Below are 25,462 nucleotides of genomic sequence, written 5' to 3' on the forward strand. Positions count from 1 at the left end.
AAACTAAAGAAAAAAGCCTATAAAAAGGAAGGAAAACCCTAATCTTCAATTGAGTGCTCCACTTGATCATGAGACTATTTTTGTAAAGAAAACAGAGCATTGTTTGTGTTAATGGTTTCCACTACAAATCTATGTAATGGTCACTTGTATAATTGATTTTGTTGTTTTAATTTATCCTATGCATAATGTACTTATAATTATGCAATATTCAACTTTATGTTTCATATACTTCGAATGTGATTATAAATAGGTTTTGGAATGGATGCTAATTCTGTTTTCTCAATATCAACATATGATAAATTTGAGACATCTATATCTACATTCTTTAAATTGATCCTCATTTATATGGATTACATTTTTTTTTATGAGCTCAACATGTCACTTATCAAATATAACTTGAGGGAGAATAGCATTCCATTCCACAATCACTCTAGCTAAACCCAATTAATAAATAGATTACACACCAATAAACATCAACCAACTCTCACTTTCCTCAGCAATGATGTAAAAATATATATAGCCTATTAAATGTGTTTACTGACTCTCACTTTCCTCAACAATGATGTAAAAATATATATAAACTATTAAATGTGGACCATTAAAGTGACCTTACGTATGTAAACATGCAACTAAGAACATAATAGATACATATTTCTTTAAATTTTAATTTTAAGATTTAAAAGAGGGAACCAAATATAATTATTTAAGGTTATTTATTTTTAATGTTTGATTCCAACAACCCTGGCAATATATATATCTGTGCTGAGTCGTTATCACCTCACATGTTGAACCCTGTAACTATGTTGATGACTACCACCACTTAGCGTTGCTTACCAAGTGGAACCAAGAACAGAGGATTTCATAGCACAACATGTTGAAGCCTGTAACTATGTTGATGACTACCACCACTTAGCGTTGCTTACCAAGTGGAACCAAGAACAGAGGATTTCATAGCACAACTTATGAACAACTTGAAATATATATTAACATGCACAGGGCTGAAAACAATTAAAGAGAAAATTACCAATACATATTAAAATTTAAAGTGGTGCTACAATTTCGAAGTCAATGCTAAAATTTTATCTTTTTATGGTACTACAACGAGAACGAATAAGCTATTGTGAATGTAATACTGGTGGAATTACTGTAAATCGATGTCAAACACTAAAACTTTAGAGTTTGGAATTTCGGAATTTATGAAACGGATGAAAAACAGGGTTGAAAAACAAAAATAAAACTTTAGAGTTCGGAATTTCGGAATTTATGAAACGGATGAAAAACAGGGTTGAAAAACAAAAATAAAACTGACCGATCCCATTACAGTCATAACTTTACTTCAATGAAACCGTACCAATTTGGTGCTAAAACAGACACTGTGAATCACTATGCGAAAACATAGCCAGTTTTTGACCTTCTATGCATATTTTTAATCACTATGGTGAAAATACAACTAGTTGTTAACCAGAAAGTTAAACCTACACCATCCTTTTGTTGTTGGTAATAGTTAAACCTTTAAATGTTTTCATTCAAAGCCCTAATGGTTTTCTGAGACCAAGTTGCGATGTTTGGGTCAAATTTCAATTCCCATGCTGGCCAATAGTGCAAATCTTGCTTCAAAGTAACCACTGACGGTTTCCCATTCAGCTGCACTGTCTTCACACGAACAAACACTCCATTCTCCAATTCCTTGATAACGTTTACAAATGTCTCCAGATCAGGAGTTGGTTTGCCATTAACTTCAACAATCCACTGTCTGGGAGAATGATTCATCAAAAGTCTTGGAAAATACTCCGCCCTTAGTTGATGGCTGATTCTAAGAATCGACCAGCCACCACGGGCGGAGTATTTTCCAAGACTTTTGATGAATCATTCTCCACACTAACAAATTTTGTGCTAGATTCTGCACGCCACTGAAGAATCCCATGTGCCTCGCAATCCAATTGGGCATGACCAATGTTGGATCGGGATTCGAACCCTGAACGTTGAGTACCGTCGACGTCAGGCTTCCCAACAGACAAGCCAGTCCGCTCAACACGAGCATCGCCCTTCTGAATTTGTCGAGCATGGCCGCCGTGAGGGCGTAGGCGGGTATTTCTGCGATTGCGTTGAGGAAAACGCTCACATATAAATTAGTACTCAGATTTACCACGTTCAGGCTTAATCCATAGTACCCCACACCACAGACCAACCAGCTGAACGCCATTAAAACCATCCTCGTCCGCGTCACGGGCGACTTGAATACGTCCACCAGGCTTCCCGATCGTTCCTCAGGCTCTGCAGAATCGTGCTCGTCCCCGTCCAATGCCAACGATACTCCCGCCGGCAGAGATTTCTCGTTCTTAGCCGCAATCGATCTCATGACTTTCATGGCATCTTCCAGCCTGCCCTTGACGAGGTACCATCGCGGGGACTCTGATACAAATGGCAGAACGAAAAGGAAATACAAGGCCAAAGGAATCGAAGCGACTATGTACAGATATCTCCAGCTGCCAGAAAAGTAGGAGAGAGCTAGAAACAGAGCTATGCCAAGGGAAAAGAAGTACAAAGTCGACATGCCAACTCGTCCTCTCTTAGACTGCCCGACGGGCTCAGTTTCCAAAACGAAGGACGACAGCCCAATGCCACTAGTGCTAATTCTTGTCAATAAGCAAAGAATCAAATAAACCCAAAAATTGGGTGAGAAGGCCGTTAAGAAACCAATGATGGCATGGAAAATACATACCAACCTCACTACTCCCTTTCGTCCCAGCGAAGAATCAGACAATTGCCCAAATATCCCTGCACCTGCATCAGCAAATAAACATCAAGAGAAAAATCTTAACAATTGCTTGAAAGGGTCTAAAAAATTCAGAGAAAAGGATGTCTAAAAACTTCCCTCCGGAGAAAATTTAATAATGATCTAGCGGCAGCAAAGTGCATATAAAGCTTCAGAGGTGAAATAATTAAAATTACCAATCAAACACCTGATGAAAAACGCAAACTACAGAACCCCAACTTTATATTTCTGATCCCAAACAAGACCCCATTCAGAAATCGTCGAAACTCCACTCCCTCCATCCCAGCCCCATGACACCCGATCCATGGAACACACAGATCCCGTGGAACTGCAGGATTCGAACCCGCGCTTCATGGAAAGGAAATCGTCGAAGGGTTTCTCTATGTTGCAGTGCCAGTTGGGCTCATAGTCTGCAAAAATCATGACCATCGTATGAAAGGCCTCGAGAGTCCATGCGAGACTGGAGAGCACAAAATGCTTGAGCTGCCATCGTCCGAATTCTCCCGTCCATTTCTGCAGCATGTTGTCGATGCCGATTCTCTCTACCAGTGGATCAATGGATCAATGTGCACCATCTTAGACTAGGGGTTTTTCGGACGGATGCCATCTTGTCATAAGTGAATTGCAGATGCAGGAAATCTATCGTGCTATGGAAATATTGTGAAGAAGGAGATGGAGAAGGAAGACATGCTAGAAGATACATATTTAGTTGAAGAGATAATATTATCAGCAAGCGAGAAGACGAAGGAACTGTTGAAGAATCTAAGGAAATATGACATTAATGATTCTTCTAACTATGATAATTGCTTGTGATGTCTTTTTACTTATTAGGATTGTCTTATTATTATTATAGTGTGTTCTTCAATCATCAAACAACTACCAAAACAGGAATATCAACAAGATACAAGTACACAAGATGTAGGCTCCAAGCCAGGGCAAAACATCTCCTCTTAAGAGGAAAACCCTTCAATCTCTTCTTATAGATTCTTTATTGACGAATACCAAGACCTTTTACCAATATTGAAGCCCTTCCCAGACCAATATCAACTTCTCAACAATGTGCTTATTTTACTGCTTTCCAAACCTGGCAGAATCTCTCCTTGCAAACTATTCTTCGACCTTCAGCCACATATTTTCATCCCTAATTGCAGATCTGCAACTTTGGCCCCCCGACAGCAACTGCTACTTCGCACATGTGGACTAGAACTACTTCTTCTTTACCTCCAGCTACCTCGCTTGACCTAATTTGTCTTCTAGATCTAGAAGGGGACTTTGTTGGCCCTTCCTTCAACCCTTTTTCATCAGATTGAACCCTCACAGTGAAACCCTAGCCAAAAAGTATAAACCCTAATGAAACGCTGCAGAATTGTGACTCTCTTCTTTGCACGTGTGGAGAGAAAGAGCGAGAGAGGAACCCAAAACGCTTCTTCTCCTCCTTCTGTCTTCTTCGCCCTTTTTTGCTTCTTCCTTCACATGAGAGAGAGAGGAATGAATGTGTCCAAATGAGGTCGAATCGTTTCCTATATATAGGGCTTCCCAGGGTATGAATTCCAGCTTCTAGGCCGACTTGACAGGCTGGCAAGCCGACTTGGTCTTGGAAGGCTCAGTAAAATATAGAAATAATTATTTTTACAATTTACAAGATGCCTGATGGTGTCTTCATATTATGACAATGTCCCTATTTGACTTCTTGACCAAGGACAACCCTAGAAGCACTTTCAACTAACGCTTGACCTATAGAAATAATTTCTTGGGCAAGAAACCCAAGCTAAATAATAATAATAATCATTTTTCTTTATATTACAAAATACAAGAATCAAAAGTACATTTCATATTTATGAAGACCGAACCTAGTTACACTTTCTTCAACACTCCTTAACTAGGGAGGTATTCATAAATGGTACATGGCTATTCTCAATACTGAAGAGATATCATAAGAAGAGTCAGACTAGTAATCCATCTGTATAGCATCCTTATAACCAACATTATCACATAGCAAGGGCTTGACTAATAGATCTACCTCTCAATAGATCTGAGCACAATGTTGACGAGACCAATGATTATAGACACCTTCATCATTGTCTCTCAAGGTACATACCCACCCTAGTGTTCACCAAGTATGACCTTCTAGGACTATTCTTATCTTGGCTCCCTAGCCCTTAAACAATATTATTCCTCTTACCTACTCTTATCTTGGATGCCCTACCACATCCTCAAAGAGTATCGGATGCCAAATGATTACTTAATCCTCCATTCTTTCTTCCAAAGTGAATACAAGAATGATGTGTCTATCTCTCCCTCTCAACTAGGGAAGATATGTCAGTCAATCCAAGCTTGTTTATAAAATACACAAGCTTCTTATTGGGAAGATATTTTTTCAAAATATCAGTAGTTTGATCATCGGTGGGTATATACTCCAACTTCAGTACACCATCTTGTACCAACTTTCAAATGTAGTGGCACTTGTTCTTTATGTGCTTCGTCTTTCTGTGAAATACTAGATCCTCATACGGTCTTATACAACTGGTATTATCACAATGTATTATGGTATGGTCCAACGGTCCTGCAAATAGATCAGATAACATCTTCCTTAACCATACCACTTCCCTACTTACTTCACAGGCTGCAATGTACTTGGCCTCAGCACTACTCAAAGCCATTGTGTCTTTCTTTTTGCTCATCCAGGAGACCATGGAGGATCCCAATCTAAAACATCCTCCAATAGTGCTTCTCCCATCCTTCTTGTTGCCTCACCAATTAGAATCAGTAAATCCTTCTAGATGAACATCTTTTCCTTTTTCATACTTCATGCAGTAGTGGACGGTTCCCTGTAAATATCTCAGTATATGCTTGGCAGCTATCTAATCATCATGTCTAAGCTCCATTTGAAATTGACTGAGAACATTTACTGCAAAACATATGTCTGGTCGAGTATTCACTAGATACATCGGGGAGCCAATCAGTTGTCTGTTCTTGGTAGGATCCACTAGACTGGATTCAGAATTTCTTAACATTTTCATGTTTGTGATCATCATAGTTATCATGGGTTTGCATTCCATCATATCAGACCTTTCCAATAGCCCGATCACATACTTTCCTTATCCCAGGGTAGATTTCATTTGGTTCCTGCCAGACTTCCAGTCCTAGATAACAATGCATAAGTCCTAGATCATTCATATCAAATTCAACTGCCAACAATTTCTTACATTCTTGAATTCTTTCTTCATCACCAATTATTAAAAGATCATCTACATATAGAATAATGATGACAGGTTCATCATTCTCTACTTTGATGTAGAGATTGGGATATGTCGTTCTTTTCCTGAAACCCAACCTTTGCAAGTATGCATCCATTCTAGCATACCATGATGCCCTAGGAGCTTGCTTGAGGCCATAAAGTGCCTTATTCAAGCTGCAAACATGAGTTTCTCTATCCTTTACTTCAAATACCAATGGTTGTTCTATTTAGACTTCTTCATCTATGGTACCATTCAAGAATGTTGTTTTGAAATCCATTTGATGTACCTTCCATCCCATTGATGCTGCCAGAGATATCAGATATTAGATCATGGTATACCTTGTTGTGGGAGCAAAGGTCTCTTCATAGTCAATGCCTTCTTCCTAAGAGAAACCTTGAGCCATGAATCTAGCCTTCAATTTATCTATGCTTCCATCTACAGCATGCTTGATCTTATACAACCACTTAGAGGTTACCACTGATTTGTTTTCTGGTCTTGGGACAATTTCCCAGACTCCATTCTTCATAATAGATTGGTATTCCTCATTCATTGCATTCTTCCATTCTTGGTGTTTGGTTGCTTCTTCGAAAGTGGAAGGTTCATCTTCAATTAGATTTGATATGCATGATGCATATCCTTAGTATCTTTTCGGTTTCTTGCTCTCCCTGAATCTTCCTCTTGCGGAGTGACCTTCTGCTTCTTAAAGTGTAGAAGTTAACGAGTTATGTCTTTTTCTTCTTTTAGGGAGAGACATTGGTTCACTAGGACCTTCTTCTTCATGATGAGATACTTCTTCTTCCTTATTAACTTCTTCCTCAAACATAGGAAGATCCTCCTCATCAGAATCGGATGGGAGATCTTTGGATTTCTTGAAGGCAATGCTCTCATCAAAAATTACATCTTTGCTTACTTCTATTTCATGTCCTTCCTTTATGTAGATCATGTAAGCTTTGGAAGAGTTTCTTTATCCAACCAATATTCCTTTCTTTCTTGCGAGATCTAGCTTCTTTCTTTTGTCCCTGCGAATGTGAATATATACAAGACACCCATATATCCGAAGATGATCAATATTTGGTTTCTTCCTAGTGAAGACTTCTTCTGGAGTCATATTGGCAAGTGACCTGTGAGGACTTCTATTTTGGATGTATACTGTAATCCTCGTTTCTTATCCCTATAGAAATCTCGGTAGATCTTGATCATGGAGCATAGCCTTGACACTTTCTTATGTAGCTCTATTCTTTCGTTCAGCTACTCCATTCTGCTCAAGATTGTATGGAACTATAAGCTCCCTCTTAATCCTAGCCTCCTTACAGAAAGCAATGATTCCTTTGGAAGTATACTCGCCTCCATTATATGACCTTAGAATCTTTATCTTTCTTTCTATAAGATTTTCTACCTCTGCCTTGAATTCTTGAAATTTTATGAATACTTCATCCTTGGATTTAAGTAGATAAACCCAAGTTTTCCTTGAATGATCATCAACAAAAGTAACATAGTATAGATGACCTCCAAGTGATTTAGACATGGGACCACATCCATCAAGGTGGATGAGGTCTAGAATATCTTGAGCTCTAGATGTACTATGTGCAAATGGTTTCTTTGTATTATTTCCCAGAGCACAACCTTTGAATACTCCTTCATGGTATTCTTTGAGATTTGGTATCCCATTTACAATGGAGTTTAGAGTTGGAAAGATCTTGTAATGAAGATGGCCCAATCTTCTATGCCAAAGTTCACACTAACTTATCTCAATGTGCACAAGTGCTTGATTTAGAGGAGATGAGAGTCTATAGAGTCTTCCTTCACGAACTCCTATGGTTCTATCTTTTTCAATTCTTGAATATTTAGCCCAAACCACTACTTTACCATCCATAAAAGCAACTCTATCTCCTTTTTCTTCTAATTATGAAACATAAATAAGATTTTTTCACAAACTTGGAACATATAGAATGTTGTTGAGATGATTGTTACCTCCTCCTTCCAGCTCAATTGATGTAGATCCAATGCCTTTTACCAGATATCTCTTGTTGTCACCAAGCTTCACAGAGTATGAGGACTTCCCTTTGGATAGGCTTTTGAGTTGCTTGTGATAACTAGTCATGTGTCTTGAATCTCCACTATCTATCACCCATATATTTTCATCTTGAAATGTTTCGGTGAGGGTTGAGAATGATCCTTCATTCCTTGAAGATTTGAGATCTTTGGAAGAGAAGAGATGATTCCATACTGCCTTGAAACTTTTTTTGATGATACTTGCTAATGATGAACACTTTTTTTCAAGCCTCTTCATAATAGAGGTGACTTTCTTATTCCTTGTACGAACCATAGCTTTAATACCATGTTGAAGAATCTAAGGCAATATGACATTAATGATTCTTCTAAATATGATAATTGCTTGTGATGCCTTTTTACTTATTAGGATTATCTTCTTATTATTATTATTATTATAGTGTGTTCTTCAATCATCAAACAACTACCAAAACAGGAAGATCAACAAGATACAAGTACACAAGATGTAGGCTCCAAGCCAAGGCAAAACCTCTCCTCTTGAGAGGAAAACCATTCAATATCTTCTTATAGATTCTTTATTGACAGATACCAAGACCTTTAACCAATATTGAAGCCCTTCCAAGACCAAGATCAACTTTTCAACAATGTGCTTACTTTATTGCTTTCCAAACACGGCATAATCTCTTCTGACAACACTTGTTCGACCTTCAACCGCATATTTTCGACCCTAACTGCAGATCTACAACTTCAACCCCCCGACAGCAACTACTACTTTGCACATGTGGACTAGAACTGCTTCTTTGCCTCCAACTGCCTCACTTGACCTAATTTTTCTTCTGGATCTAGAAGGGGACTTTGTTGCTCCTTCCTTTAGCAATTTTTCATCAAATCGAACCCTCACAATGAAACCCTAGCCAAGCAGCAGAAACCCTAGTGAAAAGTTGCAGAATTTCAACCCTCTTCTTCACACGTGTGGAGAGAAAGAGAGAGAAAGGAACCCAAAATACTTCTTCTCCTTCTTCTACCTTCTTTGCTTCCCGTTTTGACTTTTTCCTTTGCAAGAGAGAGAGGAATGAATGTGTCCAAATGAGGTCGAACTATCTCCTATATATAGGTCTTCCAGGGGTATGAATTCCAGCTTCTAGGCTAACTTGGTCTTGGAAGGCTCAGTAAAATACAAAAATAATTCTTTTTACAATTTACAAGATCCCCGATGGGGTCTTCATATTATGACAATGTCCCTATTTGACTTCTTGACCTAGGACAACCCTAGAAGCACTTTCAATTAATGCTTGACCTATAGAACAAATTTCTTGCGCAAGAAACCCAAGCTCAATAATAATAATAATCATTTTTCTTTCTTTTACAAAATACAAGAATCAAAGTACATTTCATATTTATGAAGACCGAACCTAGTTACACTTTCTTCACAGGAACATCGAACTTTAACAGAAGATCAAGATCAAGATCACATGGAAGACTCATCATCTTTAAGTCATAAGGAGGAGGAAGAAGAAGAACATGTAACATCTGTTCAAGAAGATACAAAGAAAGAAGCAGCAAGAAGGGCGGCTTGGCACTATCACATCATCATGTGGTCCATGTCATCAGTGTCATGTCATGTCTTGTCACAAGTCATTGCATGCCACATAATTATTGTGGATTATGTCATTACCTATTCAAAATGTATTGTAAAGTGGAAGTCCAAAGGACACACATGGAATCTGAAGAGTCATGTAAGTTGAAAAGTCATAGGAAGTCAAACAGTCATGAGGGTAGTCAAAGAGCCACTAGGAGGGTGAAGCATCACCCCTTGGTTATATATACACCCTCATTGTATGAGTAAAGTAATTTTCACCTTGGCTCCTCCCGCAAGGCATTAAAGAGATAAGTTAGTTCTTTTGAGGAGCAAGGAGTGGCTCCAACACTCCACTATTGGAGCTAGTGGTGTTCATTGTATACATGTGTCTTGGAACTTTTACTTAATAAAAGAAGTCTTCATGGTCAACACTTCCTTCATGCATGGATTATGGATATTTGTAAGACTATTATGTGAATTTTTGTAATTCATGTTTGCTTTCATCTATGCTAAAGTAGTTGAACTAATTCAGTAATTTTGGTACTTATCATATTGAGAATGTGTTGTAGTTGTTATTATCGTTGTTGCATCCTCATGGACTATTCTACCGGATATTAGACAGATCTTCCTCGTTATATTGGTTTCAATGACAATCACATCTCTATGGACTATTCCACCTGATGTTGTACAGACCCTTATTGTTCATGTGTGTCTCTATTATAGTGGTACTACTACCTCACTCTTAGAGGCTCACTTTCCCTCCCCTCCGAAGTAAAAGAACTGGCGGGCGATATAAATGCAAGATTTACACCAACATTTAATTTGTCAATCCGGGTAAGTAAACTTATAGGCATAGCACAATATATGCCAGAATACGACCTCGGGGATCTATCAAATAAAAACCAAGCTCTTGCAAGAAATTCAAAAAGGCATCATTCAGGAAAAGGAAGAAGGCTCTTCAAAGCAAAGTAAACACACTGGGAATCTACTTCTTGCTCCACTTCTGGGTTGAGTTTACTCCTACAGAGAGTCTTCCTCAGTTGTCCAGGGGACAAGGGAATCTAGGCCCCATTCAAACTGACAAACCATTCAAGAAGTAAAGAATGTGATTTAGGAAATAAAGAATGCAAAACCTCTTTAAAAATTATTGTTATGTTGCAAAGATGAAAAGTGCTATGGGGTAAAATGCACGGGATGAAAACTACCCTCAAAGGCCTTCCCGGGACCTTCGACAGACTGTAAGATTATCTGAACAAGCTACCTGTTACACAGATGTTTATCTATCAAACATAAATTGACAGGGTATGGAAAGAGGATCACCTTCAGGTCCTTCTAGATTCGCTTGGGGAGCTCCGTGTGGCAAGAAGAACTCCTTCTAAGCCAGCTCCAAGTCGATTCCTGCACAAAGGACAAAGCAAACCAATCACAGCATACACTTCTGAAAAGTAATGTAAGAATCTGTAACAAACATGTATTAATGTATAACTTAACTACTCAACTTGACAAGCATTAGAATGAACAAATAAATGGACAATATCATTGACACTTTGGAGTAGGGAACACAACTGCAGTTCTATATTCAGAATGGAAGAGTGATTACAACAATCCGTTGCATCAGCCTTCCTTACCCCGTCTTCCTCTCTCTCTCTCTCTCCTTCTTTTAGCTAGCTCCTTCAAGAATATGACAGTTCACAATAGCTCTACGGGCTATCCTTCTAAATGCTCTGACCCTTTTGCAATGGCCCTCTCATTGCTTATGTAGCAACCAAGTTAGGGCTGCCAAGCTCCATCTAGATTTTATTAGGGTGAAAACCATGAACCTGCCCTGTTTACAAGCTTTTTCCCATTTGCCTTCATTCTCGGAATAGAATTTCTCCAAATATCTTGATTTTTGGAGTTTCCTTGCTTTTCTTGCATAAATATATGGATTTAATATCTAGATATTTTATGAGCAGATTCATTGGCATAACCTTTTGAACATCACTTAAGTTCACTAACGCTCCCCCTGGTCTAACAACATGAGTTACCAGGGTGACTAACGCTCCTTTATGCTTGGTAACAAGCTTTATAAAGCAAGTTGTCAGTGTATAGAGAGCGTTAGTGTGGATTCTGGGCCTGCAATTGTGGTCATTGTTTCAGTCACCTTGTCTTTCACCTCTGAGTTGATGAGGAGGTCAATTTGTCCTATAACAGATGCCCCCTAAAGTATGAGATCAGAGGTAGAGATGATGGCTGAAATACTTTATGAAAAAACATTGTAATTTGCTGTCAAAATATTTGTAGAGAGAGAGAGAAGTTTCGAGCGGCAAGGAAAACCTGATACAACACAGATACATATATATAAACTGCTAAAATCATGTCCTGAGTCGGGCATTCCCATGCTCAGTAGCTATGTCAGAGTAATTTTCTCCTCGGAGATATAACAATGCTGGCCGCCAATATGGCACAGGGCGGATCCATTGTTATAATAGATCATCCTGAAATAGTTTTCTCCAAAGAACAATATCCGCAACTTGGGAGAGGAAACAAGGCTGAATGATGCAAGCCTTTACCCAAGGTCTTTATTCTTGCTTCACCGAACAGCATAGATTGGTACATGTGATAATATGTGTTGACGTCGAACATGCACGAAATCATCTGATTACCAGCCAATAATGGAGCTCGTTAACAGATGCAAGGAAGGCCACCGATAATGGTGATGGTCTCCAAGATGCACAATGCAAACTAGCGAGTGTGAAATATTTTTTGTGGTCGAACACTCGTAGAATCGCTTAACCAGGAGCCAATAATGAAAACCCGTGATCAAACACAAGGTAACCTGCCACTAATGTCTGCAAGAACCAAGGAAATGAATGTGTTTCTAGGTTATCTACCTAGATAGAGTGTTGAAGTCGATAGGAAGAAACTTGTCGAAAGGTAGGCAATGACGTGTCCTACATCAATCGACACGAAACGAGACAAGAATGATTTTGTTTTTTGAAGAATCTTTTGAGCTTTTGGGTCTAAACAACAGATGGCATGATGAAAGGATATGTAGGATCGGTTGATAGAGGAAACAAGTAGGGACCCTTGAACAGTAGAAGGCACGACAACGGTTTTAACCAAACAGCACTAGACTCATGAACACTACAGAGTGTTTAAGATACGGAGATGTAATTACATCAGGGTATATTGGCCAAAAACTCATAGGTTGGTAGGGTTCATATTGAGAGGCTATCAAAATGAAGGTTTATCTGAGGGAGTGCCATGTTCAAGGGAACGTTCGCTGCCAAACCACGCTTTTGAATACAGGATACAGTTATATTGTCCACTTTCCCCATCTGATTTTTTAATGAGTCCAGAGGGGTAAACTCATCGATCTTTTCATGTTTAAAGAGTCTGAAAATGATCACAAAAAGAACGACTCTTTGCCATATTTGATTAGTTTAATGAGTCCAGACAGGCAAACTTGTCGATTTTTTCATCTTTTAAAAGTCTGAAAAGTATCGTAAAAAGAACGACTCTATATCTTGTCTGTGTATGTAAAGAGTCTAGACTAGACAACTCGGTGGTCTTTTCATCTTTAGAGAGTCTGAAAAGATCGTAAAGAGAGACTCCATGGTGGTCCCTTTGTCATAGTTGTTAACCGGCTACGACAAAAGGTTAATAGTATACTTAGATCGGTTACTTTTCCGTATTTTAATCTATTGAACCCGGATAAATAGAAACCTTTTTTCAATAGATGTCGACTTCATTTTGTTATGAGTACAAGGCGACGGACTAAACTCGCATTTTTTCATGACACTTTAACGAGCGCATTAACAAAAACTCGGGATTTTTCATTTTTTAACGAGCAATAAAAAGTACCTGAAAGAATGCTCAGGTCATATTTAGCATGTTTAACGAGCAGCAAGACACAGCTCAGGATTTTTTCAGTTTAAAGAGCGAGAAAAAAGTGCCTAAAAAGGATGCTCCGTTGGTCTTTTTCAGTTTATGAGCTAGAAAAAGATCAAAAAAGAGGTGCTCAGAGCATCGTTTGCATATATTTAACGAGTGCAAATGATGAAAAACTCGGATATGGTTATTATTTTTTAAAGAGAAATAAAATATCATAAAAAGTGCTCTGACCATCATTGCATATATTTAACGAGTGCAATGATGAAAACTCGGGGATGTTTATATTTTTTAAAGAGTGATAAAATATCCCTAAAAGTGCTCTATTGATTGCGGTATATGTGTTTAACGAGCCCTACTACAAAAAACTCGGAGATGTTTATATTTTTTAAAGAGCAATAAAATGTCTCCAAAAGTGCTCTATCCATGGTTGGATAGTTTTTAACGAGCTCAACAATGAAAACTCGGAGATGTTTATATTTTTTAAAGAGCAATAAAATATCTCAAAAAGTGTTCTATCCATGGTTGGATAGTTTTTAACGAGCTCAACAATGAAAACTCGGAGATGTTTATATTTTTTAAAGAGCAATAAAATATCTCAAAAAGTGCTATATCCTTCTTTGTAGTAGTTTAACAAGCCCAAAGAAGAAGACTCGAGGTTTTTTGGATTAACGAGCAAGAAAAATACCATAAAAAGAACGCTTGACCTTCCTTGATCTCATGCTTGACAATAAAAGGGTCTATGCCATGCATTTCCTCATAAGACCAAGGAAAAACATCACGGAAGTCCCTAAACGGGTAGGTGAAGCTCACAATTTCCTCAGGATTGTGATTGGCTCCACTCTGTATGTTTTCCACGATGCCTGTCATGACAGAAATATCAGGGAGCAATGTTTGTGAAATATTGCCCCTGTTTCCTTCCGAGTCCAAAAGTTGGATAGTTGTATACGGTGAGGAAACGATTTCATGTGCGTCAGGTGACAGGATTTGAAGAGGCATCATGTCCGAATCAGATATCGAAACATGATGGTGCGAATCCTCCCAAGGTCGCTCTTCTAACCTCGTGATCTCTCTAATAGCTTCGTCCATCAGTAGGACTTGATTGAGTGGATCGAAAGAAAGAGCGGTTATGGGAGGGGCAGTGGTACCGTTGGCCGAAACCAAAGTGACCGGAGATTCGAATGCAATTTGAATGGCTTCGTAGGCCAATTCAGCTGGTGACAGCGGCATTTGTTCTCTGTAAGTGTCAATGTCTGAAGGAGCCGGTAGGATCCATGGATCGGTCTGTTCATGAGGAAAAGATGAAAGCATGTTGACCGATTGTGAAACCTTCAGCTGCTAAAGATGGAAACAACCCATGAGGGAAGAATCCTTCAGTAGACTGGTACCTAAACTGATGTAACTGTCAGTTCCACCCCCTACTAGGGGTACAGAGCCACTTGGTAATGGTGAATAATCAAGGGTGCAGAAAGACAACTGATCTACTGTAATAACCTTTCCATCCAATGGAAATTGGATGATGCGAAAGACAGTAGATACAACGGTCGTCATGGCATATGTCCAACTGCAACCCAGCAACAGATTATAGTCGAGTTTCTTGTCCATGACTTCTACGTCCACCGTTACTATTTTCCCATGCAATGTGATAGGAAAATTGGCTAAGTATCCTTTTGGGACAAAGGTGTGGCCGTCAAAAGCTTTAAGGGAGTTCGACAGCGGGGATAGGGTTGGGGAACCCAGGGCGAGCAAACATGAAGCTGACATGATGCAGGTTGAAGCACCTTCGTCGATGACAGTTCGGTGTATACCTTTACATTTCGAAGTGATATGCACCTGAAATGAAAGTTGGTGGGAAAGGGGAGGTTTACACTTGTCCATGGCGAAAATAGCAAGCATGGAATTTGTAGGGTCAATACCCCCGATAGCTGAAAGCAAAGCTTTCCTTTGGCTGGGGCATGTTTGTAATACTTCGAGCGCCGACATAGATGACGACGCTTGCGCCAAATCCCCTGTGATGTTGTAGTGTTGGGCAGTACATGCAGATGTATTGTGCATTGTGCGTCGAAGTGCCCCCTTGGGGGGTCGAATTACAAAGTCCTCAACTAGACTTCGATATGCAGATCGTTGGGCCGCGATGGGTTTTGACCTGAGGATGGTTCTGCTACCGAAGCGACAGGAGCTCCATAAGATTTGGCTCTTGTGGTGAGATCTACTATTCCAAATGTGTAAATGGAAGAAGATCCTTCTTTAGCTAAAGGATGTTGCGAACCATCGTTGCCCCCTGGCGTGGGTTGCTGTTGGTTGGCAATAAGATTTTGCTGCTGCTGAGTGGGAAAAGGATTCCTAAGGATAGCAGGGGCCTTACCAGTATCCCTTTTGGCAAGGTAATCTGTGCATTCTTGAAGCCGCGGACAACGCCAGGTTTCGTGGTCTTCAACACAGAGTTTGCAAGGAAATCTAGCAAGTGTATCCTTTTCATCAGCAGTAGGCGTAGCAGCCTTCTATTTTGGGTTGGGCTGCTTTATTGACTACTCTTCAGAAGGAGCGGTCTTTTTCTTACCATTGGGATGTTGTTTAGACTGCATAGAGTTTATCGCAGTGGTAGGAAGAGCAGTTGATTTTGTGGTAGCGGAAGCATTGGGGTTGCCAGGGGCATTGGGGATTATGTCGTAAAGAGTGCCAGACTGTGAATATATCAAATCCAAGTGCTGGGCACAACGTATGGATTGGTCTTCTGTGACCACACCACCTAGAGCGACATCTCTAGCGATTTGCGGAAGTAACGACCTACAAAACCAGTCCGTTAAGAGAAATTCTGGGAGGGGAGCTTTGAGTAACCTCCGCCTACATCTCCATTCATGTATATGATCGGAGATGTGGGTGGCGGTATCCTGACGAAATGAAGTGAGGAGCTCTGTCCCAGTCTCATAGTGGATGGGTAGCTGGAAGTGCCTTAGGAATTCCATCGCTAAAGTGTCGAAGGTATTTACTGACGCGCGTGGTAACTCAATATACCACTTTGCTGCATTGCCAGTAAGGGTGTCGGGAAAAAGACGTAACTGGACACTATCATCCACCATGGAGTTAGAAACACACCAGAGACGGTAGGTGGTGATATGAGTGCCTGGATCCTCCCCTTGTTTTCCGTCGAACTTAGGAATGTCTGTCGGTATTTTATGCGGGATAGGCGGCCATTGTAAGTTGTGGTAGATGGTGTCGTTTGTCAACTTGTATAAGTCGAGAATATTCAATGTTGCCAAAAAAGGCAAATTGTTGGTTGCCCCCGACTCGGACCATGGTGATGATGGATGCCCTGAGGAGCTCTACGCTCTTCCCATCGTTTGGTTCCCCATGGTGTACATGGGCTACATGGTGTAGTAGTTGCTTTGCGGTACGTGTTGTAGAGTGGATTTCCATGAGGATTTTGATATTGGGGTATGAAGTTTCCCCCAGTATAAGTGGTGCCCCTTTGACTCATCTGAGTTTGTGAGTAGGGTGTCCCCATGGATTGGGTGGGAATCCCTTGTGGATTTCCAACCGACACAGAACTAACCATATGGGTTTGATTGACAGAGGGAAAACTCATGTCAATCAGCGACTGTCCATGCATGCCTAAGAACGGCGGGGGAACTGTGACATTCCCCGCCGGCATGTGCATATTGGGAACCACCCCAAATATCTGAATCTGGGGGTTGGAACTATACATTGGTGGCCGACCTTGTTGTTGGTAAACTGGAACCGCATCGATAGTGACGCATTGAGTGTTATATGGAGCACTATATGTGGCACTAGTCGAAGGTATGCTTTGTCGCACCATAGGAGTGGAACCTGACATCTGCTGGGTTCCACTTATAGAGGGTGTTATGTGAGTTGCAGTACCTGGGACGAACGGAATAGTGAGATTCCACATTATCGGTGTTGTGATGACCATCGACTGGGGAAGTGGTAGAGGACCAACAGTGTCTCTATAATTCCACAACCCTTGAGGTGTCGACTGGATAGATGGGAAAGTTCCACCTATTGAAGAAGGAAGTACAGGTACCACGGGAGCAATGATAGGATCCGACGGATTTGTAAGCGGAGCGTTAACATGAGAAAGAAATCCTTCCGTGAAGAAATCCTCTGGCAAACTGGAATCGTCGGTTGTCCACACAGATCCCGTGTGCGATTTAGGAGACTGATTCCTCGAAGATGAGGAATCTGAGTCAGTGGAACTCAGCGGATCCTCCACAATGAGTGAAGGAAGTCCTAACAATCGTGTGGATTGACGATGAGGGCCGGATGTAGCCACAGTGACTGGTAAGTTTTATCAGATAAATTTTAATGCGATATTCTTGAAAGTCTCGAAAATAGTAGCACTCCGGTGCCTAAAAAGAAAAAATACACTAAATATGTCAATCAGCAAACAGAGGGAAATTACCTTTTCTGATAAGCATCGATTATTAGACATGAAACCCAGTCTCTCAATGAGTAACAGAGAAGGATGGCCAAATGTACGGTTACAGTTACTTTTGAGCTTCACTCGAACCTCAGATTGAGGGGCTAAGTACTCTCGTGAAGACAAGCACCCTCCCAAAAACTGAAGACAAAGTAGATCCGTCCGTTTGAGGTACCAGGACAGCCTGTCCCAGTCACCTTAGGTAAGTACCTAGAAGTTTTGGCCACTAGAGATACCTCAAATCATAGACATTACCAGGGGGGACATAGTCGTAGACAGCACGTTGTGTGGGTAGGATACCTAATTCCCTGACTCAATTCCGAAATCCCTGAAGGGGCCCCCAATACACAGAATGCCCAAAGGAGTTGTAAGAGAAGGCGGGCTACCTTCAATTACAGTCCAATGTTGTCTCATATTTCACTCCATTGTTAGTGGAGTGGTCCTGGTAATATGAGTGCAGAAGGATTTTTCACTCATTAATGACACTAGTTTTGATTTTCAACCTTGGGCAGTTCACTCACATGCTTATCCCAAGGTCCTAATCTAGCTAATGTTGGTTTGCTCAAAAAAGAGTAACTGATTGATTTTAATGTAAATTTTAGTGTACTTGATTATTTGTCTTCGGTAGGGGTGTTGACGTATGAATATGATGAGACTCTCGACTCAATAAACCATGCAGAACAATGCTCTAAAAAAAAAAAATCAATTTCTTATGCAAACAAGTCTTATTCTACACATGTATCATTTCACATATTCATGGATTCATCAGTGCATCTAAAGCCATTCAACACTTGCATAACCAAAAGTTTCTTTTCTCAATATTCCCTAACAACTACTGAAAACCAAAATGAAGCAGCCTACAACTATTTCGACAGAAGGAAAAATACAGTTTATCAACTTTTCTTTCAAAAAAAATGTCTTTTGAGAGAGAAAAACTAAAACATTTTCTTAAAAATAAAATTTTTAAGACACCAAATTTGTTAACATGACAATGTTGCAGACCTTACTTTAGCCCCTGAGACAAGTTCCCCCCCTTTTGGTCCACAGAATATTCTGGAAAACATGGAAATGGGTAACTAACACTCTGTCTCTTTGTAAACAGAGAGTTAGTTTGGCCACTAATGCTCCCTGTGCACAGTCAAAGAGCTTTATAAAGCTCTGTGTAGACTAGCAACCTATGTTAGTGAGGGAAATAGCTCAACAAAGGGTATTTAGGATCAGTTTCTGAGGAGAATGCAACTTTGCAGGATGCAACAAGTTAGATGGTGGATCAGAAAAGGATTTGAAGAAGCGGGAAGCTCATAGAAGAGAGGAGTCGGGATGAAAACTACCCTCAAAGGCCTTCCTGGGACCTATGACAGACCGTAAGATTATCTGCACAAGCTACCTATTACACACATGTTTATCTATCAAACATAAATTGACAGGGTATGGAAAGAGGATCACCTTCGGTTCCTTCTAGATTCGCTTGGGGATCTCCGTGCGGCAAGAAGAACTCCTTCTAAGCCGGCTCCAAGTCGATTCCTACACAAAGGACAAAGAAAACCAATCACAGCATACACTTCTAAAAACTAATGTAAGAATCTGTAACAAACATGTATTAATGTATAACTTAACTACTCAACTTGACAAGCATCAGAATGAACAAATAAATGGACAATATCACCGACACTTTGGAGTAGGGAACACAACTGCAGTTCTATATTCAGAATGGAAGAGTGATTACAACAATCCGTTGCATCAGCCTTCCTTACCCCTTCTTCCTCTCTCTCTCTCCTTCTTTCAGCTAGCTCCTTCAAGAATATGACAGTTCACAACAGCTCTACAGGTTATCCTTCTAAATGCTCTAACCCTTTTGCAATGGCCCTCTCGTTGCTTATGTAGCAATCGAGTTAGGGCTGCCAAGCTCCATCTAGAGTTCATTAGGGTGAAAACCATGAACCTGCCCTGTTTACAAGCTTTTTCCCATTTGCCTTCATTCTCGGAATAGAATTTCTCCAAATATCTTGATTTTTGGAGTTTCCTTGCTTTTCTTGCATAAATATAGGGATTTAATATCTAGATATTTTATGAGCAGATTCGTTGGCATAACCTTCTGAACATCACTTAAGTTCACTAACACTCCCCCTGGTCTAACAACATGAGTTAGCAGGGTGACTAACACTCCTTTATGCTTGGTAACAAGCTTTATAAAGCAGGTTGTCAGTGTATAGAGAGCGTTAGTGTGGATTCTGGGCGTGCAGTTGTGGTCATTATTTCAGTCACCTTGTCTTTCACCTCTAAGTTGATGAGGAGGTCAATTTTTCCTATAACAAAAAGCATGAAATAAAACTAGGAAGCATAAAGAAACTTCATTCCAACTAATCTATGAAAATCATTGAATGCTTTGAAAAGAATTGAGATGATATATGCCCTGCTTCTTTAAAGACAATTCAGTATTTCACTGTAAGGAAAGTGTGTAATAAGAGCAAATAGGATAAATATATTTTATGCTGCTTACCCCGATCCTATAAAATCATTAAATACTTCCTCTGCAATATATAAATATCTTATATAACGTGTGCAACATTTAATTATAATGAAAGGAATATCAATCATAGCTATTAACCTCAAGACATTTCAAGATTTCTACGAGCACTTTACTTTGCCAATAAAACAAGATTCACAACGTCACCTTATGTTGATCCTGTCATTTATTTGTTTATTAAGATTTCAAAAATGAATGTTTTTCTTCAAAGTGCAGGAATCAATTTCACATTTAAATAATGATTTTAAGGCAATCATGAATACTCAAATGGTATGTGCTAAATCAGAATTCTTAATAATCCATTATATCCTTGCACACAACAAATGAAACCAGGGTAAGCATCACACTTAATTTATAACAAAAGTAAGAGATGCAGTAAGGAATTCACTATCGATCTTTTGTCTACCTCATATCAGCCTTCATAGAAATACATTCCAAAAGAACAACTAGATCATTAAATTCAAATGACCAGAATAATGGAAAAGAAATTATGGAAAGAAATCGGAAATTGAATTACCAGAACAGGAAGAAGAAATGTGAAATGAAATTGCATAACTATTTTAAATCACACTCACACCATGCAAAACAAAATGCAGCAAAGGAAATCCTAAGAAGTTTGGGGCAACGGGCTGGGGCCCAACCACCCATCTCGTTGCCCTTGCAACAATTAAATCACAATATCATAATCATTCAAGAGATATACAAAAACAAAATCAAATTCCATCTTAGGTTATTGTTGAATCCTATTACATCATGACTGAACAAGCAATGTTGTGCCCCAATGGTCCCCTCCAAGGATCATTCCATTGGGCATGTAGGCTCCTCCGTCCCTGCACAATCGAAATCGATCCCCTGTTCTATGAAAAATGTGATGTACAGAATACAATTATGGGATCCCCCTATAGTATACAACCCTCTATCTTATAGCAGCAATGCTACCCCAATTACTTAGATCTATGTGTACAAGTTTAGCATGGTTGTTAAAACTAATCTGGAACCAAAACAGGGAAATCCAATTTTTACTGAGTTCGAATGGGTGCGGGATGCATTTGTTGGGTGTATGTATTTTAATCATGATGCTAACGACTCTGTGGCTTATAGTAGTTTGACTTTATCTCCATGTATTGCTTTCTGCGATAGTAAACATCCTTAGGCTCAGTCTCATAATTATATGCTATGGTCTTGGACTTCAGCTCTGCATTCTTATTTCCACTTTACACGTTTTGATGCCATATGTAGCAAAATTGAATACAACAAGTTTTCTCTAATGAAGGCCATAAAAAATTTCGTAATCTACACAACCCCATGAGTTTTTCACAATCCAATAGTCCAACCCATCATCCAACCATGGTCCAAGTTGGTTCCACATGTGCTTGTAATTACATCAGTTGTATAGAATTGGAAGTCACAACCACCATCTTCAATTGCCACACTGATGGGTTGGTTTGTTGCATCCTTCTTAAGTGCCTTCTCATCATTCTGAGACACATCTTCATAGTCATCGATGGTGCATTTTTCCTATTTATGTCGCACCGGGAATCAACACCCTTGTAAGGATAATCCTCATCGCTGTCAATACCTCCATTGTTTATGATGAATTCAAAAGCATGGTCCATCAAGCCACCATTGCATCCATGTTTGTAAGAAGTATCACAGCCCACCAACTCTTGTTCATACAGAGTAATCAAACTATTGTTCACAATTTGGTTTATACCTTCCATAGCTACAACTGCCAAGAATGCCCAACAACTTCTGCAAAAGGCTTGATTCTTCACTTTTTCCATGGCCCCTTTTTTTCTCCAGTCCACACTATTGCCAACATTGTACTGGTATCTAGGGCTTAGAGACTTCCTCTTTCTTGTGACATCAAATCTGGTTCCCAGATATCTTGCCTTGAATTCTTGGTGTGTAAGATCTACAAATTCATTGAGACCCAGCTAGTATGACAGGTTCCTCCGGTCCCGTGCATCGATATAATGCAAGTATCCTTGAAAACAATAAATATCTTGTGTTTCTCATCCAGTGAATTGTATGCCTATCTGTACTTGATCATCCATGATTCTTGATCCCTTAAAAATTACATCTGATGCTATCGACTTTGCCAAACCTTTCATGACTGCATCGAGATCTGCTTGTAGTTGTGGGACTCTAAATATTTTATTGAATTGTTGATGACTGTTGTAATAAGCACAGGCAAGCAATGCCCTGCTTAGTGCATAATCAAGGCTGGCAGTATCTAGCAAAAACCGCGGAGATGAGACATTGCAGTTCCTGCACTGCTGGTACAGAAACTGCTAGTACATGAACTGTTCACCTACCACCAAGAGAGCATATTACTAATGCTACTTTCTCATTAAATTATTTTCAAATTAATCAAACAAGGAGAATTTATAAATCAATCATTGCTACCTCTAAATGCCTCTAAATAATAACTTAATAATTCATAAAAAGAATAATAATGATTATAGACAGTTAGTACAGGCATAAAATTATTCAAGAAAATCATGAAAATATTGACAAAATGGAGGCTCAACACTCCCCCATGCTGACCTTCTTGCATTTCCTCATGCAAGCCGAATTATAAAATCATGGAAGAAGGCAGGGGAAACGTTTAAAGATCAAACTATGCTCCCTAACAAAAGTGTCAACAAAAATCTTAGCAAGGAAATATTAAGATATCATGGTATGTCCTCATTTTTAAAGCATTCATTAATTCTGCAACATCACTATTACAATGCCAACTAAAACCATGTTACAGCGCTTATGAAAGTATCGAGTGCAGGAATGATAAAATTGCAATGTAACAAGATCAGGTACGAGAAAGCAATGCTTTGTACCATACATTATGGAAAAAGAGTACTGCACCTTTATGATAGACATCACATACCTACTGTCCTATTTCAAATGAACTCCCTGCTTGTCATAGATTTCAAAGCTCTTATTTCTTCCCAGAGTCTTATTAACATTCATGATCAAAAAATCAAATGTTTGCTAAAAAGGTGCAATTTCAAGAAGACTACCACAAGATTCCTGCACCTACTATAACAATCATGTACCTAGGTCATGTAGTGCTTATTTAGAGGTAGCCACAATCAACACACATTGTTGTCCATCAACACCTAGTGAGTAATCATCGTTGAGCAATTCATCACTCTAAATACCATAAAGAATTGAGGTGAGCTATGATACGAGAAAAGGGAAATAAAAATAGAACAGTATGACACCTTCCTGGACCAACCAGCAACCTCTTCATTGAACACTCTAAATTTTGTTGTCATCTAGATGCAAAACTGAATTTCCTCTAAATCCAGTGGAAAGAAGTACATCCACTAAGGGTACCACATCATTGAAGATTCCTAATTTTTGAAAGATAGAACTCAAAGCATCATGCTCAAATCATCTTAAAACCATTGTCTACGAAATAAAATGATGATTTTTAGGGGAAAGAGAAAGATAACCATGTAAATATTAGTATGAAATTAACTTTAATACCATAGCCATGGCCCTGCTGCCTGCAGGCGTCTATAGCCTCGGCAGGGATGTCTTTTAACCCAGCGAAATGCTTGTATCCCACTTACTAGATATAGATTCAGAGTTATCTTATTTAATTTAAAAATTAACTGAAGGCCATTGTCTTGGCTTGGTAACCAGCGGATGGCAGTGCCACTCACAAGAAGTAACACGGATGAACAGGTCGGCTCGTGATGAGACCTCCTGTCTTCCAGCTTTTCAACTGAAAGCCATTACTCTGGCTTGGTGACCAACAACAATAATGTCATGCATGTTAGGTCCCATGATCATGGTAGGTCGGCTCATCATGAGACCTCTTATCCTCCGCTAAATCTTTTTGTAAACTTTGATTGTAATCAACTTCAAATGTTACTTAATAAGTGAGAAGGCAGATCTACTCCCTAAGAGTATGGGATGGCGTGAAAAGTTTTTAATGACTAATAATTATTGGCTAGTTCCTCTACCCTAAAGACTTTTTTAATAAGATGTCTCAGATAACCACTGAAAGAATCTTTGAAATAATGCTAGTGTTCTCATGAATAACTCATTATGATATTTACAAGAGTGGTCCACCAGAAGGGGCTCTCCAATAATACTTTCTAAGGGAAACTGAAAATATATATCTCAGATGACAACTCATTAGAGTGATTAATCATGGATACTTTTGCAAAATCATGAGGTATTAGGCTAAATCATACTCAACAAGATTTGTCACAGATGTGGGTGTAACAACCAAAGTGGATCAAATACAGTTTCGGTGGCTATGCTTTGGAAGTCAAAACCCTAATAGCATTGTTGTAACATCTTTATTCATGGCATTGATTTTATTCTTCTACCCTACTCTACCCTAAGAAGCAGAAGGCTCCCTTTTAAGTATAGGAGTACTTCCAATGCATCCATGTGCGCAATAGGAGGATAATCCTACTCATGTTCAAATTTAGAAAGTGTATGCGAGAAAATACCAGAACATGAGGTACCAGTTGCATTAACTGTTGTGATGCTAGAAATTGTTGAATGATAAGGGAGGGATGAATACTAACAGTAATCTGAAACCAAGATTCTATTGGATCCGTATACTCTTCTTCATTTGATTCATGGGCAACATCTGGTGCATCATACAAATCCTCCAATTTTCCTTGTTCATCCTCTAAAGTGAAGGTTGGATCAGGTTGGTGTTCTTCAATCTCTGCTTCTGATGGCTTCTCCTCATCAAGCATGATCCATAGCTTCTCGGTCTCCCTAGGAAGATCTTATGGTTCTTCATGATTCTCTTCTTCCAGAGGAGTAGACCGATTTCTAATTGATGCCAAGATGTGTTCTTTCTGTGAAGCAGAGACCCTAGCTTTTGCCAGAATTTGAGATAGTTCTTTGAATAGCATCACACTTCCTGGCATTTTCCTGCTAGCTGGAAAGTCTTGTCAGCACCTGGATTGAGAGCGAGGGGTTCTTTTAGCACTTGAAAAACTCAAAAGATCAATTGCAGTAAAAAGAACAAACCAAGATTGTAAAC

General features: G+C 39.4%; 1 pseudogene; it reads right to left on the reverse strand.

The window, feature by feature from the left end:
* Positions 1-1,512: 1,512 nt before the first annotated feature.
* On the reverse strand, positions 1,513-25,169 carry LOC149203264 (organic cation/carnitine transporter 4-like; annotated as a pseudogene).
* Between the last annotated feature and the right edge of the window lie 293 nt (positions 25,170-25,462).

The sequence above is a fragment of the Pinus tabuliformis genome, chromosome 2_1 (assembly GCF_031772625.1).
Source record: "Pinus tabuliformis cultivar Carrire ecotype Pingquan chromosome 2_1, CPIR1, whole genome shotgun sequence".
NCBI lineage: Eukaryota > Viridiplantae > Streptophyta > Pinopsida > Pinales > Pinaceae > Pinus > Pinus tabuliformis.